This window comes from Artibeus jamaicensis, unplaced genomic scaffold, assembly GCF_021234435.1.
Source record: "Artibeus jamaicensis isolate MK-2021 breed Jamaican fruit bat unplaced genomic scaffold, CSHL_Jam_final contig_76, whole genome shotgun sequence".
NCBI lineage: Eukaryota > Metazoa > Chordata > Mammalia > Chiroptera > Phyllostomidae > Artibeus > Artibeus jamaicensis.
The window spans coordinates 24,837,561-24,862,182 of NW_026521954.1; the positions used below are offsets into that span (position 1 = coordinate 24,837,561).

Consider the following 24,622-nt stretch of genomic DNA (forward strand, 5'->3'; position numbering starts at 1 on the left):
CAGCAGCCCAGATGAGCTGTCCCTAACCGCCCACCTGATCCCAGGGGGAAGCCTGCCACCCTGCCACCCTGCCCAGTGCCGCCACCCCCCTGCACACCCACCGAGGGGCTGTGTGGCTGCTCTGTGTGGCCGACCACGGGACCTGGCATCGGAAAAGCCCTCAGCGGCCCTCACGGCGCAGGCCGTCCCTAAAACAGCCCATGGAACGTCTGATTCTAACCCCTGGGAGGTGCCTCTCTGCCCCCTGAACTTAAACTCGCGCTTCGACAGTGATGCTGGTGAGACTGGTCCCCAGCAGTGGGAGGTCTGCAGAGTCTTCTCACAGGAGGGGCCGTCCTTAGCAAGTCTGATAAACCCTCGCCACTGCCTGCCGCGGGAGCACAGCCAGTTTTTCTGGAACAAGCCACACCCACGCCCATCCGCCACACCCACGCCCATCCGCCACACCCACCTTCCTAGACACAGGGCAGGCAAATCCAGCCCCACCAGCCCTTCCCGCACCTGGTCCGAACACCTGGCCAGCATGGCCAGCACTCGCCTCTCTCTGGGCCTCATTCTCTCCTTTGAAACACGAGCACACGGGCTGGGCAGTGTCTGCAAACCTCAGCCCCAGCTGCCACCCAGAGACCTGCAGGAAGTGCGCACGGCACGCACTTGCTCCCCCACGCCAACCTCGCCGAGGCGCCGTTTACACTTTGAGGGCGCAGCTCAGAGAGCTCTGGCGATCAAGATAGAGAACACACAGGGGACCCCAACGGGCCCCTCACGCCCCTGTGCAACTTAACCTTCATCTGCTTAGCATTTTCCTTCAAAATTACTGACACTTTAAAAATGTGTGTACTACTTCAGCCTTATTCCAAGCAATAATATCTACAAAACCAGAGGATTAACGCACTAGTTATACTTTCTCTGATGTGCACAAAAATAAATACTGTTAAAGTGTTTGCCCCCGTGCCACCTCCAGTCTTTCCACCTCCCACGAGAGCGCTGTGTTCCCACGCAGGAGTGATGAACTCTGAGGCCCCTTCCGGCTCGGGACGCCTGGATTCCACGTCTCCCCTATCACAGAGGCTAGCCTGTATGCAGCAGGTGCCTACTAAACGCCGGCTGCTGAACCAGAGTGAGGCCTCAAGGCCCATCTTTGCCCATCTGACCCGAGTCCTGCCGCCTGGAGAGGGCAGCCATCTGGCGCCCCAGGGCTGCACGCAGGGCTGGGCAGGCAGGGGGGGGGGCGCACAGCAGAGAGGAACGGGCGCGGAGAGAAGCCCGTCCACGATCGTGCAGAAGCTAGTCAGTGCGGCGGCTCCAGACGCTCGGTCCTTTCAGCCCCGAGTTATTGTAATAACTTGGTCACTTTCCCATCAACCATTGCAAGATTGGCCCTCGAGGACGGCACGTCTGGACTCCCAGAGGGATTTAGCAGGAGAGCGTAAAGAGAGGCGGGTGACGTTCCAAGTCCCAGTTCCACCAGCTAAATAATTGAAGGGAAGCCTGCTGTGCCCTTAGCAATTAGGCAAGGCATCTGTCACGTGTCTACGGTCCTTTGTGAAAAGTGAAATAGAGAAGGGATGGGGGAGCCTTTCAGCCTAGACAGAGGCTCCACTGGAAGGGGAAACACGGAAACTCAGTGTGACTCTCGACAGCCCCGCAGCACAGGGTCCGCCACGCAGGGGAACCGTGACCCAACTCCGCAGCCGCGAATGAATCCGCTCTCCACCAAGCCGCAGCCGCCTGCTCACCCAGCCCCACCCCCACCCAGCCCTGCGCTCTGACGTCCCCCAGTCACGCAGCTGCACCTCCGCAGGAGCCGCTTCCCAGCCAGGACAGCCCCTCTTCCCCCTCCACCTGGAAGACTCCTATTCATGCCTCAAAGGCCAAGTTCAACCCTCACCACTCACAAGTGACCCCTCAGAGACTCTCGCACTCCTCAAAGCAGGACAGAGCCCCGGGGCAGGGCGGCAGTGTTAGGTGAGGCTGGAGCCAAGTTGTAAAGGGCCTCCCGTGCTTGCTGGGTGTGTAAGGAAATTTCCAGTTCCTGCTCTGGCAGCGGAAGTCGGGGAGGGGATGCAGGCAGGCCAGTGGGGCAGGAAGGCATTCTAGTGAGCAGGTGGGATGCAGGCTGAGACTGGGTCTGTGGCAACGATGTCCATCTCCACGGCAGAACTGCTCAGTCGCCGCCATGCCCAGGCACCGGGCGGAAACGGCGGCAGCCGTCCTTGCCCGTGCACAGCCTTGGCCCCACCACCATGGTGGAGCGCCCGCCTTTTTCTCAGCTCCGTTCTGGGCATGTACACCTGATCCCCACCACGGCCCTAAGTGGCAGGCACAGCTGCTGCCCTGTTGCAGGGATGAGGAAGGTACGGCCATGTCAGGAGCCTGTGCCCAAGTGCCCTGCGACGTGGTGGGGGAGGGCCCCAGGTGGTCAGGCCCCAGGCTGGACATGGAGGGCAGGAGCACCTCGGGGGACTCACCCGCACCCCACAGCAGTCAGCCCAAGTGCCCGACTAGGGAACTTTCACCCCAGGGAAACCTGGAGGAGCGCCCCAGGACCCAGCTGCAGGGACACCGGAGCACAGGCTGTCCAGAGCGGGGAAGACGGGAACCACGTCTCCAGTACTGGCCAAATGCCTACCCAGCCCCTGTGGCGGAGCATGCACACAGCGGGCGGTGCAAAGTCCTCCGTCCCGGGACCTCCCCGGTGCTTGTGCAGGCACAGATGTCCGGGTCCCGCCTTCACCGAATAAAAGGCCACGTCTGGAAGGGGCGCCCAGCGACCAGAATGTCCGCACAGGAGTATCTCTGCTCAGCCGTGTCTAGAACTGCCACTGGGATGACACAGCCACACACAGTCAGCTCCCCGAGTGGTTTTGCTCACTGCAGGGTCCGAGGTGCCTGGCACACAGTAGGTGCTCACGAGTATTCAGCCACCCATCCATCAACAAACTATTCTATTTGCAAGTCTGAACGCCTGACCAGTCTGCGGGCGCTGGGGAGCGGGACCTGTGCCCGTCACCACGCCAAGGGGCAGAGAGACCCTGCGGCACAGTCGCCCACAGCCAACAGCGCCCTGGCACCACACGGATTCTAGGCTGCGTGTTTTTTCACTTTTTAACATTTCTGAAGTCACAATGTGGTTTTGTAACCTCGCCCTGCTATAACTAGCAGTGTGACTGTCCCCCTCTTTTAGTGGGCGAACACAGTGACGTGTCTGTCAATCAATGGCATCTGACTGAGAATTACTAAAATACAGTAACCAACGGAGTCCACGGTTCTGATACAGAAGTTAAAGTCAGATGCCAGCACAGCAAACAGATGGTTGTGCACTCCCTTCCTTATGATTCGCAAAAATTAGTCCAATGCCATCTGCCGCAAGCTCTTGGCTTCGACCCCCAGCAGGCCCGGCTGGTCATCCAGCGCTTCGCTGCCGAGATGCAAATCTAGGCCAGATGAAATGACAGGCCCCCACCCTGCTTCCCGAAGAAGGTTCTGCCAGTACAAGCCACAGGGTCTCTCTGCACCTGCCTCGGGGGCCACCGGGCGGGCCAGACCCGGGGCAGCCCCAGCTGCACGGCCCCTGGAGCTGGGCCTGGCACGCAGCCTGCCCACGACAGCTGCTGGGGGCGTCTGCCCGTCCCGAAGTGGGACCCTGGCCACGCCACGCTCCGTCTCCGTCCCCTGACCTGGAAAGCGAGGACCCTACGAGGGGGCCACCTTGCAGGGCGCTGTCAGGACGGCGGACAGGTAACGCTCAGCACACAGTGTGTGCTCCGGGCATCCCAGCTTTTCCCAGGCGTCTTCTGCTCCCCACCAGTGATCACAGCTTCAGACGCAACACGCTGAAGGCCGGGACCTTCCAGCGTAGGGACAGCAGCGGGTGCTCCCGCCCGCCCGCCCGCCTGCCCGCTTCCAGCGGGCGTCTCAGAGCTGCCACGGACAGCACGGTCCACGCAGGCTCCGCAGTGTTGAAGACAGGCGCAGGGTCGTGGCTCCCAGAGCCCCTGCTGAATTCCTGTGGCCGCCCTGGCACAGGGCCCGGCGGGAGGAGGCGGCAAGTGACTGTCTGTAAGTTGAATAAAGGTTTCAGCCCTGGCCAGTGTGGCTTCGTTGTCTGGAGTGTCCTCCTGTACTCCAAAAGGTTGCAGGTTCAATTCCTGGTCAGCCACATACCCAGGTTGCAAGTTCCACCCCGACTGGGACGTGTTCGAGAAGGCAACCAAGCAGCCGATGCTTCTCTCACTCTGATGTTTCTGTGTCTGTCTGTCTGTCTGTCTGTCTCTCTCTCTAAAAGCAATGAAAAAAATGTCCTTGGGGGAGTGAGGATAAAAAGTTGTTTAAATAAAGGTTTGGGTTCGGAGCCATGGGAGGATACGATCAGGTAGAAAGAAGTGGGGGACGTCCCATGGCGGGAGGGTAGAGGGACAATCGCCCCGCAGGGTCTTCGGGGACCATTCACGCAGGGGCAGCACCCTCAGGCAGGGGACCCACCTTTCCAGTTGGGGAAAGAGCATCTGGCTTGAGAACTTTGAGCTGAAAGTTCGTGTCTCTCTCCTGAGGGAGAGTAGTCGGGCTGCCCAGCAGATGGGTGAGACAGACGGGAAAGTCCAGAGACAGGGGACCCGACGGGGGAATTCGGCCCCGGCTGGTCCAGGCTTTGGGGGAACCCGCGGCCCGGGTACCCACCCCAGTCCGCACCGAAGCACCGCTCTCTGGTGCGCCGCAAACCGAAACGGAGCGGCTGCAGAAGCAGCGTTGGGGAGGCGCAAAGTCCACGTACCCGCGGACGGCACCACAGGGACTCCGCAGAGGAAAAGCAAGGCGGGAAAAAAATCATCGTAACCTATCACAAGTCAAAACCGCTTTCGGCAACACGCCAACAGAAAAGTTAGCGTAAATAATGAAAAAGCAATTCCCCCAACAAGAAAAAGCACATGGCCGGCACACAGACAAGATGTTCAGCCCCACCGGTAACCAAGGGAACACGGACCGGAACAAGGATTCTCACTCCGCCTTTGGCAAAGTGTCCGCTGTTGGCAGGCTCTGGGAGCTGCGGCTCCGAGCACTCGGGGAGAGCGCTCATTGGCACAACCTCTCTGGAATGCCATCTGTCGGCGCCTGTGAAATTCTTAAATAGGGGTCACCTGTGCTCAACAGCTTGGCTTCCGGAATCGACCCTGAGGGAGTCATCAGATGAGGGGACCCCACAGAGATGGGATGGCAAGGGGCTGACCAGGCGAACCCCGGGCCGGTCAAGCCGCACAAGCTGTGGGAAGATCGGTCCCAGTTGCCGTGAGCACAGAGGGTCACAGTGCGACCGAGTCTCGGGGGCAAACCCTCCATGGCAGGCCTGCGGGCATCCCAGCCCTGACGAAAGCTGTCTCCGCTTTCAGGCGGGCACGGAGGCCATGGGCACACAGAGAATTCTTAGGAACAGAAGGTGGGGCATCCCTACATGGCAGGGGAAGCAGCGAAGACCCGAGCCGGCCGGGAGGGTGGGCTTGGGCCAAGGGGACAGAAAAGGAACCGGACTGGAAAGAGACATCGGCACCAAGACGGTGAGGTCAAAATGTCCTGTCCGAAAGGCACCGGCGGGACTGTTAGAGTCCCCACAGTTGGAGACAGGGCTGAGTGCCAACAAACCACCGCTTCCTGTCCCACGTGCCAGCAGGGACCAATCCACAGGTAAACCTGGAAGGTGGCACCACCAGCCATTGAAGCGGAAGGACCTGGGAACGACCCGCACAGACTGTCCGGGGGAGCAGAAAATGGTCTTGCTTCATTGAAACACAGCAGGACAGGGAACCAAGAACCAGACATGACAACCCCCAAATCAGCATCCCCCCTTCTTCTCCCCAGCCCTGAGCCCCTTCTCATCCCCATCTTTCCCCAGACCCCCCTCCTTTGTCGTGGCTGCTGAAGTGTCCCCATCCTCCACAGGCTCCTCACACTGGGGTCATTCCCATGGCAACAAAGCTGACCCGCCTCTGGCCCAACCCCGCCCGCCTTGGCCTCCCCGTTGCTCCGCAGTCACAGGACTTACCCCGCCTGTCACCTGGACTGCACTCCCCCGCCTCCACTGGCCCCACTGGTCTCTTCTTACCTGAGACTGGCCCCCACGCACCTTCCCTGATCCCCCCCCACCTCCGCTCCCCCCATGCCCCGGTCTCCATGCTGCCAGACTGAGCCTGCCATCGTCGCCTCACGGGACCTCTGAGCGGACTCTGACACCAGGGAGCCCAGCCTTCCTGTCGGACACTGTTCCCTGCGATGATGACCCTATGTGGTCCGCAGCATGACAGTCCTGGTTGCTCAGGTCACTGGGTCCTTGCCATGCACGGGCACCATGAGAGAGCACCACAGCCTGCCATCTGGCTCCAGACTGAAAAGAACTCTGGCACGAATGACGGTGCGGCATTGTGCCTCGGGCGTCTCGAAAAAAACGGGCCTTGTAGTGGTTGCAGCATCGTCGACTGCTCTAAGGAGACAACAGATTTACGCAGATGGAGCTCTTATAAGAGTGCCTACTATGTGCACCTGTAATCTTACATTTCACTACCACCACCACCATCCTACCATCTTCACCGCCCCACACAACCACCATTACCACCACCACCGTTACCACCACCAAGGCCATCGCCACTGCCACCATGACCATCACCACCACCGCCACCATGGCATCACTGCCACCACCAGCTCCATCACTACCATCACATCACTATGACCATCACCCCCACTACAGTCACAGTCTGGTCCCAGACATCATGAACGTCAGCTCAAGTGGACAAGCAGGAAAAATAACGGGAAAGAAAAGGCTACAGAGCCGCTGTAACACACGGCGTCTCAATTTGCTTCAGCGGTTTTCACAGCCAAATGCCCAGGCAGAAACACAAAACAGGGACTGGCCTGGAAAGTTGGGAGGACTTGAGGGGCCTGGGACGTTGGTGACTCAACATCGCACCCGCCCAGCGCAGGTGCGCCGGGAGGGGCGGCCCGAGCTGCTCTCCTCTCCAAACTCCAGCGGCCGCCCAGGGCTGGCACCAAACCAGAAAGGGGTCACCAAGGCCTGACTCACGAAAGTCACTCAGTTTAAGGAAGCACTAGAGGGAAAAATGCCTGATCTGAATCTGGTGAAGTGTGTATTCTTGCAGGGCCACGTAGGAATCTGTTAGTAAAGTGTTATTGATATTTAACATTAATGATCGACAACTAACAGAAGAGTAGAATGTTCCACTTCCCCAGGAGTTCCCCAAATGACACCGACCGCGCTGCCGGGACCTCGCCACACGGTGCCACGCGGGCACCCCTGCCCCGGTCTCTTCCGGCACCACACACCCTTCGGGAATGCTGGTCCAGCGCTCCGCGTCTCCGGTCCCGCCATCGGACCAGCCGGGGCCCCTCCAACCTACACGGTGCGCAAGCTCAGAGAAGCTGCTCCGGCAAGAGATGCCTCCGGCCACCGCCCGACCACGCGGGCTCAGAAGCCAGCCCCCCAGCTTCACATCCTGCTGAGCTTTCCACTTCCTGGAGCGGCAGCGACCCGGATCCCTAGCAGTAATCAGAGGACCTGCAGACAACATTAATCAACCCCAGCTGCAGAAAGCAGCGCCTCTCGTCTAGGAGGAAGGGGTCGGGGTTTAGGCAGGTAAAGACCCAGGCCAGGCCCACTTCTAAACCTGGTGCCGCTCCAGCCCTGGCCTGTGCTTTCTTCTGTGACCCCGACCCCTGGCTGGCCAGGCCTTACTGGGCCCTGGGGAGAAGAGAGGACACAGCCAGGCCCAGCCCGGGGGCAGCTCACAGCCACCCCATCAGCCCGGCACACGTGGGCATTGGTGCCAGGATAGAGTCAGCCAGGGCATGGGGGCCTGGGTGGCAGTGGCCATGTTCCCCAAAGTGACCCTCTGTCCCCCAGTACGCCCAGGACTCTCCCCCCAAGGGCTAGGAGGAGTGTCTGAACAAGGCTTCTCTTACCTGCAAGGCTCTGCTCACGTGGCTTCCTCACGCGGGACACCTGCCCTGCCTGTCCGTTCTCTCCAAACTCTGACTGTGCATCTCCTGGGCTCCCGGCTTGAGTGCGGACGGTGAAACGGAAACAGCTGCTGCCCTCACGTTGCCCGAGACGTGGCAGGGGAGGCGGCTCATAATCAGATGACTGCAACGGAGTGAGGTCAGCACTCAGAGCCTGGGGGGCTTCCTGGGGGAGGTGACCCACCCCAAGCTGTGTCTTCAAGGAGAAGTAGGAGTCTAACCAGGTTGACCAAGGACGAAACACCAAGCCCCACCCACTAGACAAGTATTTTTATGTGTTTACATGAGCGCAGGAAAAAACTCAGGAGGGTCCACCTACCACTGGTCACCTCCCAGGGAACGGAGAAAGAGGGCCTATGAACTTCTTTATTCTCTTCTCTGGATAGTTATGATAACAAACACTACTTTAACAAATTTAGAAGGCAATAAAACTTCAAGAAAAACATAAGGGAAAGAGAGAAATGAAAATCTGAAGGAAAGCTGGTCCGACAGCCGAGTCTGAAACTGTAATGATTCCTCTACCGAGGGAGGAATTAATTTTGTCGAAAGCCTCTGCCCCGTTTCAGAGCTGGGCCCCTGTGAATCTGCTCAGAACTGAGCTGTGGGGTGAGCCGATCTCCCCACCTCTGAGTGACCTCGACCACAATGCCAGAAGGGCGGAGACCCCAGGGCGGACAGGTGCACCCCTCAGGTGTGCCCACCGAGCCTCAGGACGCCCCTCCTGCCAGAAGTGCTCTTTACAAACTTTTCATTCTGCAAAGTCTCACGAAGTTCCAAAAATAGTACAACAAACTCCCCACAGCTCCACCCAGGCTCACGGTTGCCCACGTCTCCCACCTCTGCTCTGTCTACGAAGATGCACACCTGTTTCTTCTGAGGCGATGCCTGAAAGTAAACCGCAGACCTCGGGGCCCCTCCCCCCAAACGCCGTGACGTGCGTCTCTGGACACCGAGGACACCAGGGCAACAGTCGCCACACAGCGGTCAAAACCAGGACACTATCCTGGAGAGAATTCAGATTCAGGCATCACCGATTTTCACGATGGTGCCCGGTGTCGCAGAGGGACTCTTTCGCTTGACCCAGGCCTCAGAGCACTGACTGAAGAGCAGTCAGCCGTGTGCAGGGTGCGGCCGCACCTGTCAGAGGTGCTCTGAGCCACAGACTTCCCCAAAATCATCAACTGAAAAGTAAAACATAACGACAATGAAGGAAAATAAGCACCGTTGGGAAAGAATGGCCTTTGACAACTCGCAGGGCAGGCCAGCTGGAAGGGACCCTGGGCGCAGGCACGAGGGTGACGAGTGCCCAGCTGATGCCAGCCCTGATCTTTGGCTTCGCATCTAAAAGAAACAAGCCACACACCTGGCAGGGGAGCCCCGATGATGCACAGAGTGAGGGGCCTGGGCTCACACCTCTCAACCTGCTGGGTCAAGCTGGAGACGTCACACAGCCATGCTGGGCCTCAGTTTCCCCACCTGCAGAGCGCCGGCCCTCCCCTGAGGCACCCTGGGGCAGTTACAAGGCGCCCCCAGGCTCCCCGCAGGCTCTCCAGGAAGAGCCCCGGGAGCACAGAGCACCACCACCCCGGCCCACACCCTCGTCTCGGGCTCTCCCCAGCTGGGCCAGCGCACCTGGCTCCTGCTTGGCTCCTGCTGCAGATCGGGTCCTTCTGCCGCCCCCTCCCCGCCATCTGTCCCCCACTGGCCACTTCCTCACCCTCTGCCCTGCCCCAAGCAGCCCCACGAGCCCCCTCGTCCATGGGCACCCTGATCCGGGGTCCCTTCTTCCTGGAGACCACCACTACTTTTCTGAGAATCAGGAAACCATATTTGCAGACCTTGCTTGGCTCCCACCGTCCTCAGGGTGAAAACCAAACTCCTTGCAGCCTGGATAAGGCCCTTCTTCCTCTGCTCCTCACCTCCCCCCTCACCACAGATCCCTCAAACTCCCCGCACCCACCAAACCAAACAAAGCAGAGAGCAGCAGCCCTGGCAGCTGGGTGGCTTTCTCTAAGGGACAGCTGAGGCCATGGAGGCTCAGAGAGGTTGAGGAACTGGGCCGAGGTCACACAGCTCAGGAGTGACAGAACCAGAGCACGGCTGAGTTCCAAAATGGGCCCCTTCATTCCACGTAAAAGGTACAACCATTTCATCAACACACACGTCTCTACCTGCCTCCTGGTCTGCAGACAAAAATGAGAGGAACGCTGGACCAGTGGTTCGAAGGGTGGTGGGAATACGAATGAATACTGTTTTTTTTTCTTTTTGCAGTATTTTCATTAGCTTTGTCCAGGTTTATGTTCACAGTGGAAAAGTAAGAACGACCAGAAATCAGTAGACATTGAGTGATACAGTCCCGCCAGCATCTCACTCACTCCTGGAGGAGACACTGTACAGGTGATAACACGGGGGGCGGCTGGCTTCAGGGGAGGACCCCTGGCGTGGCTGGCACCAGGCTGGACCTGCCACCCAGCTCCACCCAGGCACGTAGACACTGCCCTTGACCACCTGCCACCCACGCCCTCGGCCCTCCCGCAGATCCTTGGCTGTCTCACCGGGAAAAGACTCTGGATTCGGGGCTCTGACCTGTTTCTGATTAGAGTGAGAGATGCCTCGTGACCCTTTCAAAAGGTTACAAGAGGAAGTACAGACTTACTACATGGTCCCGCTGAATCCGCTCTACTCCTGTCCCCTCTGAACCTCAGTCTCCTCCTCCATCCACCGTGTGTGACAGAAACTCCTCGTGGAGCACGAGGCGCCCTGCTCAGCACACAGAGTGAGTCGAATTACCACGAACTGAGGACCGTTTACGTGCCAGATCCCTTCCTAGGCACCAAAGATACAGAGAGGAACAGGTCACAGTGCTGCCTGGGAGAGACTGGTGGTCTAGTGAGAGAGGACTATAAACCCCTAAAGAGCTTGAACTTGACCTTGAGCACAGCAGGGAGCTGTGGAGAGGTCTATGCCTGGGAGGAAATGACCAGACACCTGTGTACTTCAGATCGGTTGCTCAGTTTCAACACTGAGGGCTGTCTGGAGGCAGCCCCCTGGAGGCAGACATGGTCCCAAGGCCACACCTCCTCTGGCGGGTAAGGCAGAGGCCTCAGGTAAGCCACCGGAATGGGCGTTTTGGGAGGCAAAGCCAGGCAGGACCTACAGCTGCAGTGAATGGGGATGGGGCGGGAGTCCTAAAGCTTGAGTTAAGCTGTAGCGGACACTGTAATCTGTGTTTGCATCGCTCCTGCCCACAGGGCTGCTCTTCTGCAGGAACCGGAAGCAGCCCCTTGCACTGTGACCCCAACCCACTCAGAATGGGGCAGCGGGGCCAAGGCGGCTGGGGCTGGGAGGAGATGCCTCCATGCCTACAGCTGGGGGCACAGAGGCTCCCAGAGGCGAGTGACTGGCCTAAGGTCCCACCGAACGTGCGAAAGACCAGGGACTTGAGCGGAGATCTGACAGGCCCCCCACCCTGCTTCAGGATGCCCCGCAGTGGGTGAACGTCTTTGCAGCGCTGGCAGCCTGTGTGGCCAGAAGAGCAGATGTCTTTCAAAGTGGCAGGCAGGGCACAGCTCCTGTTGTCCCGTGCCATGACCCCTGCCTGGACACCCACTGGCATCCTGAAACCACGGCAGGACCTTGGGGAGGGAGAGGGTGTTGGTAGTCAGACGTCAGGCTTCCCAAGGGGAAATATATTTAGCAAACATTGATGGAGAGGAAAGAGCTGTGGACTTGGAAGAGACATTGAAAAAGGCCATGTGGTTCCACCTCCCCATGGCACAGATGGGACATGGATCCCAGAAAGGCTGCGTCTAACCCAAACGTGCACAGGGAGGCAGCATTTGCACCCGGCCTCTTCACTCCCAACCCTGCACTCTCATTCCCCTGGCTTCATACTTAGTCTAGTTTATAAACTACATCACTGCCTCCTCCAGGAAGCCCTCCAGGATCGCCAAGACTTCTGCCCATGAAGGCCAGGGCCTCCCAAGAAAGCTCAGACTTCACTGTTGGTCGGACCCAAGGTGGAATCCTGGCCCCCATCCCTTACTGCCTATGGGACCTGCATCCCGGCATGTCATCTGAGCCACAAAGAATCCTGCCCAGAGTGAGTGCTGCCGGGTCTGATGCCAAGCAGCCCCTTCCACAGAGTGACCCAGAGAACAGCTACACCATAAAGCCTTCAGTCCCCTAAACATGAATGCACCCCGCCACACACTCCCCTGCAGTGCCACCGTCCATGTCAGAGCCACCACCTTCTACTCATCGGCTGAGGACCCCGGGCTCGTCCTACCACGTGCCTCACACCCTGAGGCCGCCCCCTGCCGCCACTCCTCTCCTCCCTCCCCTGTCAGCTCCTTCAGCTCCCGAAGGCAAGCTCTGTAGAAAGGAGGTTAGGTCAACCTTACGCCCTCCACTCCAGCCCTGCATCTCGCTTCTGTGTCCCTCGCAGGGCTGCTCTGCACCTTCCACTGACCTTTAAACGCGAGCCTGACTCCTCCCCTTCTGCTTCCTGTCCCCGCCCCTTGCTTTGACCACGCCCAGCACCTGCTTCCGGTCCCGCCCCTCCCCCACCCGGAAAGCCCCAGTGTGGGTGGGCCTGGCTCCCATGCTGGGACCCCACGACTCCCTAGATCTGATCGTCAGGGAGCTGGGTCACCTCCTGGGGCCTCGATCTGCCCCCTCCCCCCACCTTCATGCCTGGCGGCTGAGAAGCCCGGAGAGGAATGTAAATCACCTGCTCTGGGGGCCTTTGGGTAAACCGCACAGACTGGCTGGAACAGCACCCTGTCCCATCACCACCACCTTCCTCCTCGGCCTTCCAGAAACCTCCATGGAGCACGGCCGCAAAGCCACAAACCATGGGAAGCCGGGCCCCTGTCCTCAGACACAGGCGCCCCCGCTACCTGTGACACTGCCCTGCTGCCACGTGTAGAACGGAAGAAAGGAGGCGGCCTGGGGGGTGGGGGGGCTTCCGAGTCAGGCCGCAGGCCTCTCTCGGGGTGTCACCCCTGCCCCGCGTCCCTCAGAACCAAGAACTGCCGTGTTTAACGGCCTGTCCCATGCAGGGCTGGGCCTGGCGTAGCCACAGCAGTACATCCTAAGGACCTTCTTGTAAAATGGGTGACAGGATCACCCCATGGGGTAGATAAGGAAACCGAGGGTCCAAGGGGTGAAGTCACTTCCCAAGGCTCGCAGATGGTAAGCGACGGAGTCGGGACGCAAACGCAGGTCTGTGTGATTCTACAGCCACATCCCAGCTGCCCCCAGAGTGGCTCCGGTTCGGTTTTCGGTCCTTAGGACGCAGTGTCGTGCCTGGCATGCTCCCAGAAGGACCGAGAAACTCTCAGGGATGAACAGCCAGGCTCCGTCCTGCACGCCCTCCCCCGCCCTCCGAGCAGAAGCACACTGACAGCCAGTTAAAAATGCCGCTGCATTGGCCCCAACAAGCCCATGACACCACAGTTTCCAAACAGCCCCATTCATGAAATTCCAGCAGCATCAGAAACCACTTGGATTTCCCACCAGACACACACACACACACACACACACACACACACACACACACACACGGGCAATTTCTGACAAAATTGCTTCTCGTGTTCAGAACCCATGGAACCAAATTATCAAATAGAGGAAGGAAGGGTTTTTTCCCTCAACATTCACAGGAACATGACGAAACTTCCTGCAGAACATGCTGCGAGAGTGAAGTTTTCTTTTTTATTTGGCGTTTCCCTCAAATGCTGAACCGCAGCAAAGTTGGAGGCAGGAATGGGCAATGGGAACCAGTACCTGTGCTGCAAGAAAAGCCCAGCGCCCCCCAGCGCCCCCCAGCGCCCCCCAGCGCCGCGGCGGCGCCCGCACTACCACTGGACGGCCGCCAGCACAATTCGGCAATCATGCACCCTCCAGGGACAGCAGTCCCTGCTTGTACAGCTGTCGCTCTGTGCCCGAAATCGTTCCCATTTTCCAAGCCACCTATTATGCCCGGTCCCATAACACAGGTATCATTAATGCCCATTCCAGTGTCCCAGCAAGAAGAGGTGAAGTACCTTGGCCAAGCTGACCCAACTAGCAAGTAGGGGCAGCAAGCTGTACCCAGGTGGCCTGACTCCAATGTCCATGTTCTTATCTGCTGTGCAAGTGCCAGATACTACGCTAAGACGTGAGGACAGAGCCACCACAGTGACCCAAGCACCGCCCCATCCAAGGAAAGGCCAAATAACTACACTCACTGGCAATCAAGCCCCAGGCACCCGCGTAGCTGGGGGAGGGGGCTGCCCAGTGCAGACCGCCGGAAGACACCAGGTCTTGACACTCAATCTTGGTGCGCATGAGGCCCTGGGGAGACAGGTATCCTTTTCCTCACTTTGCAGGGACAAAATTCCAGCTGAGAGCAGGTAAAGCTCAAGTCCCCACCTGCAGGCAGAGCCTTTGCTCTTTCAGCGGCTCCTTGCTGGCCCTTTATTGATGGGAAGGGCCCCTCGAAAGTCCCAGAAGGGGCCCCAGCCATCAGACCATTTCTGTCCGACCTCTGCTGAAATGGGTCATGTACTCACACCACCGAGAGAATAAGCCGTTAGGACTTTCATGCAAAGAGCAACTTCTCTTGTGGTTGCCACATCCTTCCTGCACCCGCCAGGCCGTGTGGCTTGAGGAGCCCAGGGCACTTCACAACAGACACCTGTGGGCGCCTGTCGTGTGCACAGAGCTGGGGGGATGGGGACACGGAGCTAGTATGTGTCCTGGCTTCTCTCAAGAAAGGGACTCCAGAACTGGGAGGACAGGGGGTAGGGGGGTGGCATGAGGCCGAGACAAGTAGGGAGACACCAGGGGCTCAAAGGACACTAACTGCAGCACCAGGGAGCTCAGACCAGGTGAACTTCCTACCAGGTTTCTCACTACCAGGTTACTGGCTGCGAAAGATGGTCAAGGCTGACTTGATCAGGTGCAGACATTCACTGAGCCCTTAAACATCCTGGCCCAGGACGGCGTTCAATGGTTCCTCCACACCCTTGAAGAGTTCTAGGCGAGTTGGGGAGACAGGTGGGGAAACAGACTGTTAACAGCGCAGCTGGTGACTAGGACACTGGGGCCATGGTGCCCCGCAGAGTGAGGAAGGAAGGGACGTCTGCAGGGGCCCCGGCAGTGGTGAGGTGTGGCCATGCAGATAAAGGAGCAGGGCCTGGGGAGGCGGAATGGCATCGGGGTGAGGCAAAGCCGAGGAGCACAAGCCCACTCACGCATCCCCTCCTTCGTTCGGTGGCCCTCCAGGGGCTATCGTGCCAGGCCCTGAACTCTGGCCAGCCAGCGAGAAAGACTATGAAAAACAGGAGCCTCGCGGAGCGGCCAGGGCTGTGACTGACGTGGGGGCCTGAGGGAAAGGGAAGTGCCGAGGAGGTGGGCCTGAGCCACCTCTCTGCAGATGCGCAGAGACCGCAGGAACGAACAGAGGGGTCCTGGCAAGTTCAAGGCAGGCAGACCATTGCATAACGTGAGAGCCAGTGTTACAGACCAAGTGTCTGTGTCCTCCCCAAATTCGTAGATTGGAACCCTAGCCCCCGAAGTATGGTATTTGGGAATGAGGTACTGGGGGGTTGATTAGATCAGCCCAGGGGAGCCCTCCCGACAGAACTAGAGCCCTTCCGGGAAGAGACGCAGGAGAGCTGAGCGCACAGGGAGAGGGTGGCCGTCTGCAGGCCAGGACGCCAGCTGTCCCCGGGGACGGAGCTGGCAGTGCCTGGTCTTGCACTCACTGCCAGAGGACGACAGCACAGACACAGCGTCTGTGAGGGGATGGTGGTCACTGCCTACACTGGAGCAGAACCTCCAGCCCCTCAGGGCACGGGAGATGATGAGCGGACCTGGGCTCGGACCTCAGGAAGGTGCTTGCTGGGGGGGAAGGGCAGGAGTCAGGGGTCTGGGCAACACATCTGATTCTCATTTTTTTAGGTGTAATAATCTTAAACTACGCAAATAGCATACAAATTTAAATAAGCACTACCCCAAACGTTAACCATCTGATGAGCCCCCGGAACAGGCAGGACGCAGACCTGAGACCAGGAGGGGTGGGAGGGCAGAGCGAATGGGCTTTCCAAAGTGGGCAGCGGGAGCGAAGGCGCAGAAGCCGGAAACAGTGGGAAGCCAGGAGTCCAGTCCAGTTGAGCCGGGACAGGAAGGCGTGACTGGGGGTGTTGGGGGGTGAGATGCATGGGAAGGAAGCGTGAGGGCTCGAACGCCAGGCTGACAAGGTGGACCTCGGCCTCAGCTGCAGGCTGGGCCCTGTGTTTGCTGGCGCTGATTTCCGATTTCACTGCGCTGTGGTCAGAAAATGGGCTTTGTATTATTTCCATTCTCTTGAATGTACAGAGGTCGCGTTATGGCTGAGCACACAGCCTACCCTAGAGAATGACCCCTATGCACTTGTGAAGAATCCATCTTCTTGGTGAGGCTGCGCAGAAAAGGGGGCCCCCATGCACCGTTAGTGGGAGTGCAGATTGGTGCTGCCACTGTGGAAACGGTGTGGAGATACCTACAAAAATAAAAACAGAACCACCATATGATGCAGCGATTCCACCTCTGGGTACTCATCCAAAGAAAGTGAAACACTAACTCAAAAGGGCAATTGCAGCCCCAGGTGCACTGTTACTCCCAATAGCTGTGGTTTGGAAACAGCCTCAGCGTCCACTGTGCATGGTCTGATACAGTAGCGGTGGTGGGCACAACGAATGTGACTCCGCCATAAAAAGAATGAAATTCTGCCATTCGCAACAACATGGACAGACCTCAAAGGCACTGTGCTAAGTTACTATGTCAGGGAGACAGAGAAAGACAGAGCACCGTTTGCTGTCACATACATGTGGGGGAGAAACAAGCTTATAGATACAGAGAAAAAAACGGTGGCTGCCAGAGGTCAGGGCGGGGGGACAAAGTGGGCGAAGGGGAGGAAAGGCACAAACTTCCAGTTATAAAATACCGAAGTCCAGGGGCGCCATGCACAGCATGCAGCCCACGGTTAATAATACCGTCTGCGTATCTGAGAGCTGCTGCTAACACAGTAGATCGTAAAAGCTCTCCTCACAAGGAAAAAAACTTTTGCAACTGTGCATGGTGATGGATGTTAACCAGACTTACTGTGGCGATCATTTCACAACAAACAAATATCAAGTCATCATGCTATATACCTGAAGCTAATATACCAATTATACCTCAAAATTTTTTTAAAAAGAGTATGCATTCTGATGTTCTCGGTGGAGTGTTCTATCGATGTCTGTTAGGTCTGGTTGGTTTACTGTGTTGTTTGAGTCTTACATTTCCTTGTTGACCATCGTATACTTGTTCTACCCATTGCTGAAAGTGGGCCAGCCCTGGCTGAGTAGCTCAGTTGGTTAGAGCATCCATCCGGTTCCCGAGTTGTGTGTTCAGTCCCCAGTCAGGACACATACAAGAACCAACCAATGAATGCATGAATGAGTGAAACAACAAATCGACGTTTCCCTCTCTTTCTGTCTCACTCAGAAAAGAATCAATAAGGAAAAAGAGAGTGGGGTATTGAAGTATCCAACTACTATCGTTGGATTATCTATTTCTCCCTTCATTCCGGTCAGTTTTTACCTCATGCATTTTCACACTGTTTAGGCGTACATATGTTTATAACTGTTACATCTGCCTAGTGGACTGACCCTTTATCATTATGAAATGTTGTAAAATGGCTCTTATCTCTGTTTTTATAGTAAATCTATCTTGTGCAAGATCAGTAGAGTCACTCCAGCTGTCCTGTGGTTACTCGTTGCATGATGTAAGTTTTTCCGTCCTTTTACTTTTGATCTATTTGTAACTTTGCATCTAAAGATGTGTGTCTCCTGTAGAGGGCATACGGTTAGATCGTTTTAAATATATTCTGGCAACATCTGCCTTTTGATGGGACTGTTTAATCCACTCACATTCCATGCTGTTACTGAGAGAGCTGAGTTCACACCTGCCATTTTTCCCTTGTTTTCTATACACCTCGTGTCCTTCCATTGCCTCTACCCCTCCTCTGCTGTGTTCTTTTGTGTTAAGTAAATCAGGCACTGTGTCTGGCACGTAAGTCAGAGCAAGAACTTCAAAAGTACATTTCTTTTTGATTCAGAAAGCAAAAATTACCTCTGACCATCTTCAGTTCCTAAATGGCTCATGTTCCAATGAATTGTGACTTTTTCCTCTCTGGTCATAGTGAGTGGAAGCAAACTGATTATTCTTCCGATAGTCATAGAACACCACCTGGTCCTGTGCATTACCAGCTCCCTGGTACAACCCGACCTCCCCACAAGCGGGAGGTATGGGGCCATCTGCAATGTTCTGGGGCCACCTTCATGACGTGCGGTGACGGGAAGTGCAGTGACAGCTGAGTGCTGTGGACCACAGTGGAAGGGAGGGTGGGAATGCACAACAAGGCCCACCAGGCGGGCGTTTTCAGATGGCGGCCTCCCTCTCACAGACAGTGGGCACTGATGTGAGGAAGCTCCGGTGGGCAGAGGCCCCTTCTGCACCTGCTGCAGTGAACAGAGAAGACACCACCCCAAACTCATCAGCCCAAACCCTTGCCCGCGAGTGATTTAACTCACCCCAAAACCTCATTAGTTAACCTACTATTCATTGACAAACGTAAAGGGAAGCTCCAGTCCAGAAGCTTGTGAACCATGAAATCCCAAATCACGATCTACGTTGTGATCACCCGAGGCTGGGGCACCCAGCACCCGCCCCCATCTTCCGGCTTCAGCACTCCCAATTTCTGATAACCTATCAGCAACAGGGTTGGGTTGTGAGTTGGTCCGAAGGGCCTCGCTTTCGTTTTGGCCATCCCTATACGAAGCCCAGGGGGTCCATTATGCCAGGTCCTGCTAAACCGGGCTCATCCTGGGTGATGGGCACACTTCCAGGGAAGAGAGACATGGCAGTGAAGCGCCCATTTGTCTGGCGGTGTCAGCAGGTTAGGCACGATCCAGGCCCTGGTTCAAAATAAGACGTCTGGCTGGCAAACAGACCTTGTCCCGCCCTGATCCAGGAAGGCTCCAAGGCGTGCTAGAGGAGCCTGAGCACCAGCAGGGGTGATGGGCTCACACCCCCAGCTGTCCTGGCCCAAGGACACAGCCCTGCTAACTTCCAAAAAGAAGGAGTGTCTTCCAAAGCCCATTCTGAGGCTCGGCTTGGGAGAAAGGGGGAAATGAGGCCAATTTAACAACAACAACAAAAACGACCTTCTGTGAACACCGGTTTGGGGGGTCCCACAATAATAACACCAGGCGCCTGCAAGCAGGTGTGGGCATGGAAACAGGAGGACCTCGTCAGCCAGCCCCTGCAGAGATGGAAAAGGCTCTCCCTGGGGACCTCTCCACATGGAGCACAGGCACCCTGGGACCCGGACAGCACGCCAGAGCTCAGGGTGAAGTGGCTGGTCTCCCTCGTGGCTGCTGGCTGGATTGGAGACTGCCACGTCCTCTTCCAACCATGTTGCCTGACAAAGTCCAGGCATGGAGGATTCGAGTTCAAGGAATTCATCTCCCCGGAGAAGAACGTGGCATCCAAAATGGGTTAACAATTGGCTGTTTTATTTTTAATTATTTTATTCTTGCTACTGAATATAGGCATTGTACTGTACTTACTTATTCCTGTGAAAATCACCCAAGAGGAGGGAACAGTTCAGGGGAAAACATTAGTCTTCCCCACGGAACTGCCTGAAAGGATGGAAAAATCCCCACAGACTCCCCTCTCCCTTATACAGGGTGTACGACAGCCAGGGCGATATAATTGTAACCGTAAGGGAAAACATGTCAAGTTGTATAAATTACCCTGGTTTGAGCAACTTAAGGCGATCAGGACCGCCATGGTGTACCAGAAATAAGAAAAACAAGTTACGTGTTTGTTTGGGTAATCAAAAGGTGGTAGAATTGTTAGACATTTATATTTCAGGTTCATTGATTCACATAATTCCAATGAAGTTGTACAAAATAATTTCTTGACCAGAGAACAAAGTTCCCTCTAATGAAATAGTCCCTAAATGTTAAGAAGTTGTTGAAGTAACAGCCCCTCCTTTACCTTGAATAAGAATATATATCAATTTAGACAGGCAAAAAAATTTAAAAAGGGCTGGTTAACTATTACGAACTAAACACGTAGAAACAGTTACTAGAGAGTAAGTTTATAGTACTCAGAGAAACATTTTAGACAGAAAAGGATAGATAGCTAAGTTAGACATCACAAAGGCCTTATAATAAATTTCCTATTACCTCTACTCAATCTAGCGTATCCTTTTGCCCCATGATAAATTCTGAGAAACTTTAATATACAATTAAGACATTCAAATTCTGTACATATAGCGACTTCTAATTGTCTGATTAATGGCTCTCCTGGTCAAAATAATCTTTATTATAACCGAATCTATGGGAACTTTCATATTTTTCCTGGTTACCTTTGTATTGATTTTTTCTGCTTAACTGATCATGCTATACACCTGCAAATGTTAGTCACTACCTAAAATGAAAATATAAAAATCTGCTTGTACTTACAATAAAGAGAACAGAGCTTCACCTGCCTTCGACCTGTGTAGTTGCCTGATTTCCGCACCGACGCCTACCCTCACATGTGGGACCCCTTGACCTGCTGCAGCCCGACCCAGGCAGGTGACTCAAGCCTGATTCCCGCCCAGGCCTAACAGAAAGCAGTGGGGATGGGGTGTGGAGAAAAGCAGATGCACGTGACTACAGGCGGCCTTCCCGCGCCCTGAGAATCAGCTGCCCTCATCCAATCAGAGCTGGCAGAATCAGCTGCCCTTGTCCAATCAGAGATGGTGGGGTAGCCCCGCCCACTGTGGGAAGATGCTCAGAGAGGCCTCGGACATTTAGAGGCCTGTGGAAAAGGAACGAGCAGTTGCAAATTATTCAGAGAATAGCACAGTACTGGAGCAGTCACTGTGTGCAGATTGCAGGTGACAGGAAAGTGGCCCAACGCTCTTGAGCCATACCAAAGTAAGCATTTGACTGCCAGGCAGAAAAAGCCTACTATGCACCAGGATAGACTAGGTCCATTCCAGCTCTCCTCAGGAGGCCCGCATTGGGAGCTCCTAACTAGAGACTGAAGATGAATAAACAGAAACCGCATTTAAATTAAAGCTGGGGGAGCCTGTAGGGGGAACCCTCATGCGCTACCACTCACCCTCCCTGACCCCACACAGGAAAAGCATACTTTCTACCCTCCAAGAACAGGAAGATGTTCTTCTACTCTTCAGTAGAGTAGAAGGAAGAGTAGAGTAGAAGGGCAGGAAACAGGAGGATCTTCTCCTTACCCAACAACCCCTCAGCCAATGAAAAGCCACCACACCTCCAGCTCCCGATTTCCTCCAATGAGCTCTTTGCTTCCAGCAGCGCCCCCCCCCCTATAAAAAAAACATTCCTCTCCCTTCTGCTCAGGACTTGTTCATGGCTTGCTATCACACCACATGTCCGGAATTGCAATCCTTTGTTCCCCCAAAAGCTCATTTTGCTCGAGAAATAGCTGGCGATTTGTTTAAGGTCAGCAAGACCAGTTCTCCTCACCAGCACGATTCTCCATCACGACTCCTTACCTCTTACAGAAACTGTCAGTCTTGGTGGCTGGGTTGGTGTTTTATCAAATTTGTGTAGACTGTGTGTCTCCCCTCCCTGCCCCCTGCCCAAGGATGAGCGCCAATGGGCGGGGACTCGCCATGCCTGGTCCTCATGGGACCCTACTTCCCTCCAGGGGCACACAGGATGCCCTCAAAGGTGCACTGTCATTGTCATCAAACTGAGCTCCTAGTTTAGAGAGGAGGAAACTGACGTACACACACACACACACACACACACACACACAACATTAACAACCTGCCTAGAGTCACACGCCTCACAGAAGGCAGAGCCACCCGCCTGAGCCTGGCTGCTGCCCTCCAGGAGCTTACAGTCGACGGCAGCACTGCTCAAAGGGACACCGTGTGAGAGCCCCACAGCGACTTTAAATTTCCTAGAAGCCACATTAAAAAATAAAAAGCAGGTGAAACTAATTTTAATAAAACATTGACTTAACAAATCTACTAATAATGTTCCAATTTGTAATCAATGTTGAAATTATTACTGAGCTCTGCCCTAGCGGGTGTGGCTCAGTGGATTGAGTGCCAGCCTGCCAATCAAAGGGTTGCAGGTTCAATTCCCAGTACAGGAAAGATGCCTGGGTTGCAGACCAGGTCCCCAGTAGGGGGCACACGAGAGGCAACCACACACTAATGTTTCTCTCTTTCTCCCTCGCTTTCTCTCTGTCTAAAAATAAATAAATAAAATCTTTCGAAAAATTGTTACTGAGCTCTTTTACTCTCTTTTTCACTCCAAGTCTTTGAAATCCAATATACATTTTTCACTCACCAGCTCAGGTCAATTCAGACAAGCCACATTTCAGTGCTCAGTAGCTCCGTGTGGCTGCCTTTTTTTGGACACTCAGCTCCAGGAGGTCCCCTGGCTTCTTCAAGACAAACAGTGTACGAGTTAGGGAACTCATTCTCAACCTTTAAGACCACTGCTACAACTGCCACCAGCAGCTGCACCAGGGGACAAACACCTACTGTACCCCGACATGGCTTTGGACAGTCTGCACAGGCTATTTCTGACCTTCACACCGACCCGGAGACACAGGACACTTGGAACAAAAGGAGCTCAGAAAGGTTAAGTGATGCACTCTCAACCACAGAGCTAGTGTGCCGGGGCTCGGAAACTGCTTCCACTCTAGCTTACAGGGACAGGGGACGGCGTGATGGTTTCAGAAGAAAACAGTGCCCCAAAGGAGTATAACAGTGGGGGGTGGGGAGGTGGCTTCTACATGGGACTAGGCAGGGACGACCTCTCCTCAGAGGGAAACTTAGACGGAGACGCGAAGGATGAGAAGAAGCCAGCTCTGGCCAGGGCAGGGCGAGCGCATGCCAGACAGCAAGCAGCAAACACAAATGCTCCAAGCGGGAGAAGCCAGCCCACAGCAAGGCAGCCAGGCTCCCAGCCCTGTGCCAGCTGCCTCTCTAGGCCGCTCACTTGTCCCCCACGCCATCCCTCCCGCCTCCAGGCGCTCCCACGCTGTTGGCTGCAAAATGAGAAGCCAGGAAACCATTCTTCAGATGTCAGGAACAAGTGAGGCTGGAAGCTCTGGTGCAGGGCCTAGCATGGAGCACGCTTCCACGCCATCCGAGGGGCTGAACCGAGGAACGAGTGAGCAGAGGGTGGTGGGGCAGGGGCAGTGCAAGCACCAGAAGAGCAGAACCCGGGCAGCCAAGGTCCCGAGTAAAGGGTTTAACACTTGAAGTCTTGCTTCCAACACTACTCACACTAGCGAAAAAGTGAAAGTGAACCAAACACCCACCAAAAGACCATAAAATGTAGTATGTCCACACACTGGAATAGTATTCAGCCCCCAGAAGGACTGAAGTCCCAACACAGGCTACGACATGGATGAACTGTGAGGACATTACATGCAGCGAAAGAAGCCAGTTGCATAAAATTTCACTCACGTGAAATGTCCCAAACAGAGAAGCCCAGAAACAGACGGTGGTACCAGGGGCCGCGGGGAAGGGAGGGGTGCAGAGTGACTGCCTAAAGGGCGTGGGGTTTCCTTTGGGGCGATGAGAAGAGCTCGACAGCAGTGGTGGCTGTACGACATAATGAATGGACTAAATGCCACCGAAGGGCACACTTTAGAGAAGTTAAATTATGTTGTGGGAATTTCACCTCCGTTTAAAAAAAAAGGAAGGAGGAGAAAGAAAAAGAATTATTTCAACCAAAGAGGCAGGTGGTAATCCTGTAAAGTAAAATCCTGTGTCCAGGCAGAGAGGAGAGACCTGCCTCCAGAAGCAGCAGGATATGTGGGAAGAGAGAGGACGGAGGTTCCAAGTCTCAAAGACTCGAAAAGCTACTTTACCAGGCCACTCGGCGCCTCCACTCCCGAAGCCTGTCCTCCCAGCAACCTGCCTGTCCTCCGGAGGAAGCCGGACACCCTCAGTGGTGTGCCCCACCCCCAGCCCCCAGCCCAGGGGCCAGTCTGGGACTTCCAAATCAAAACGCAGCCAAGGTGGAGGCACAGGTCCAGCCGGCCAAGCCAGCATGTCCCCTGACTGGGCACACACAAGGCCATTGCTGCCACAATGGGCAGCCCTTGGCAGTCCTGGGATGGCCGCACACAGAACCTTCTTTCATCCCTGAAAGCAGGATGCCTGCACCCACACAGCATCTGGGTCCTCCCGGGTCCAGTTTGTAGTTTTAGGAAGCGTGGTGGGTCCTGAGGATTCTTCCAGGCCCCAGAAAGGATAAAGGGGACGCCAAGGGCCACAGGGAGAGGACGGACAGACCTAATACCTGATGAAGGGGAGGCTGCAGGAGGGAAGAACACGGCAGCTCCTGCCCACTGCAGGGGGCTGGGCCTTCATCTGTTCTTGATTTCAGCCTCACCCCACATGGCCTGCAGGGGGCGCTGGGGCTCACCCCATTTTACAGAGAGGACACTGAGCTGGGGAGGGTCCGGAGGGTGCAGATGCTTCAGCCACGAGCCAGGTGGTAACCGGCAGAGCCAGCATTCAAAC

General features: G+C 55.8%; 1 protein-coding gene across 6 annotated transcripts in view; it reads right to left on the reverse strand.

Moving 5' to 3' along the window:
- JAKMIP1 (janus kinase and microtubule interacting protein 1) overlaps positions 1-24,622 on the reverse strand; it is an 88,882-nt gene that overhangs the window by 59,069 nt on the left and 5,191 nt on the right. Inside the window, exons 1-3 of one of the 6 annotated variants that reach the window (XM_053672437.1) lie at positions 12,421-12,462; positions 10,679-10,848; positions 7,966-8,146 (exon numbers count right to left, since the gene is read on the reverse strand). The exons of 1 other annotated variant lie outside the window; for it this stretch is intronic. The gene's annotated coding sequence lies outside the window, so the exon portion shown is untranslated. Of the gene's footprint in view, positions 1-7,965; positions 8,147-10,678; positions 10,849-12,420; positions 12,463-12,754; positions 12,817-14,069; positions 14,116-14,252; positions 14,416-14,436; positions 14,564-24,622 lie in introns of those variants that run through there. 4 more of the 6 variants (XM_053672438.1, XM_053672439.1, XM_053672440.1 and 1 more) reach the window with 4 other exon arrangements.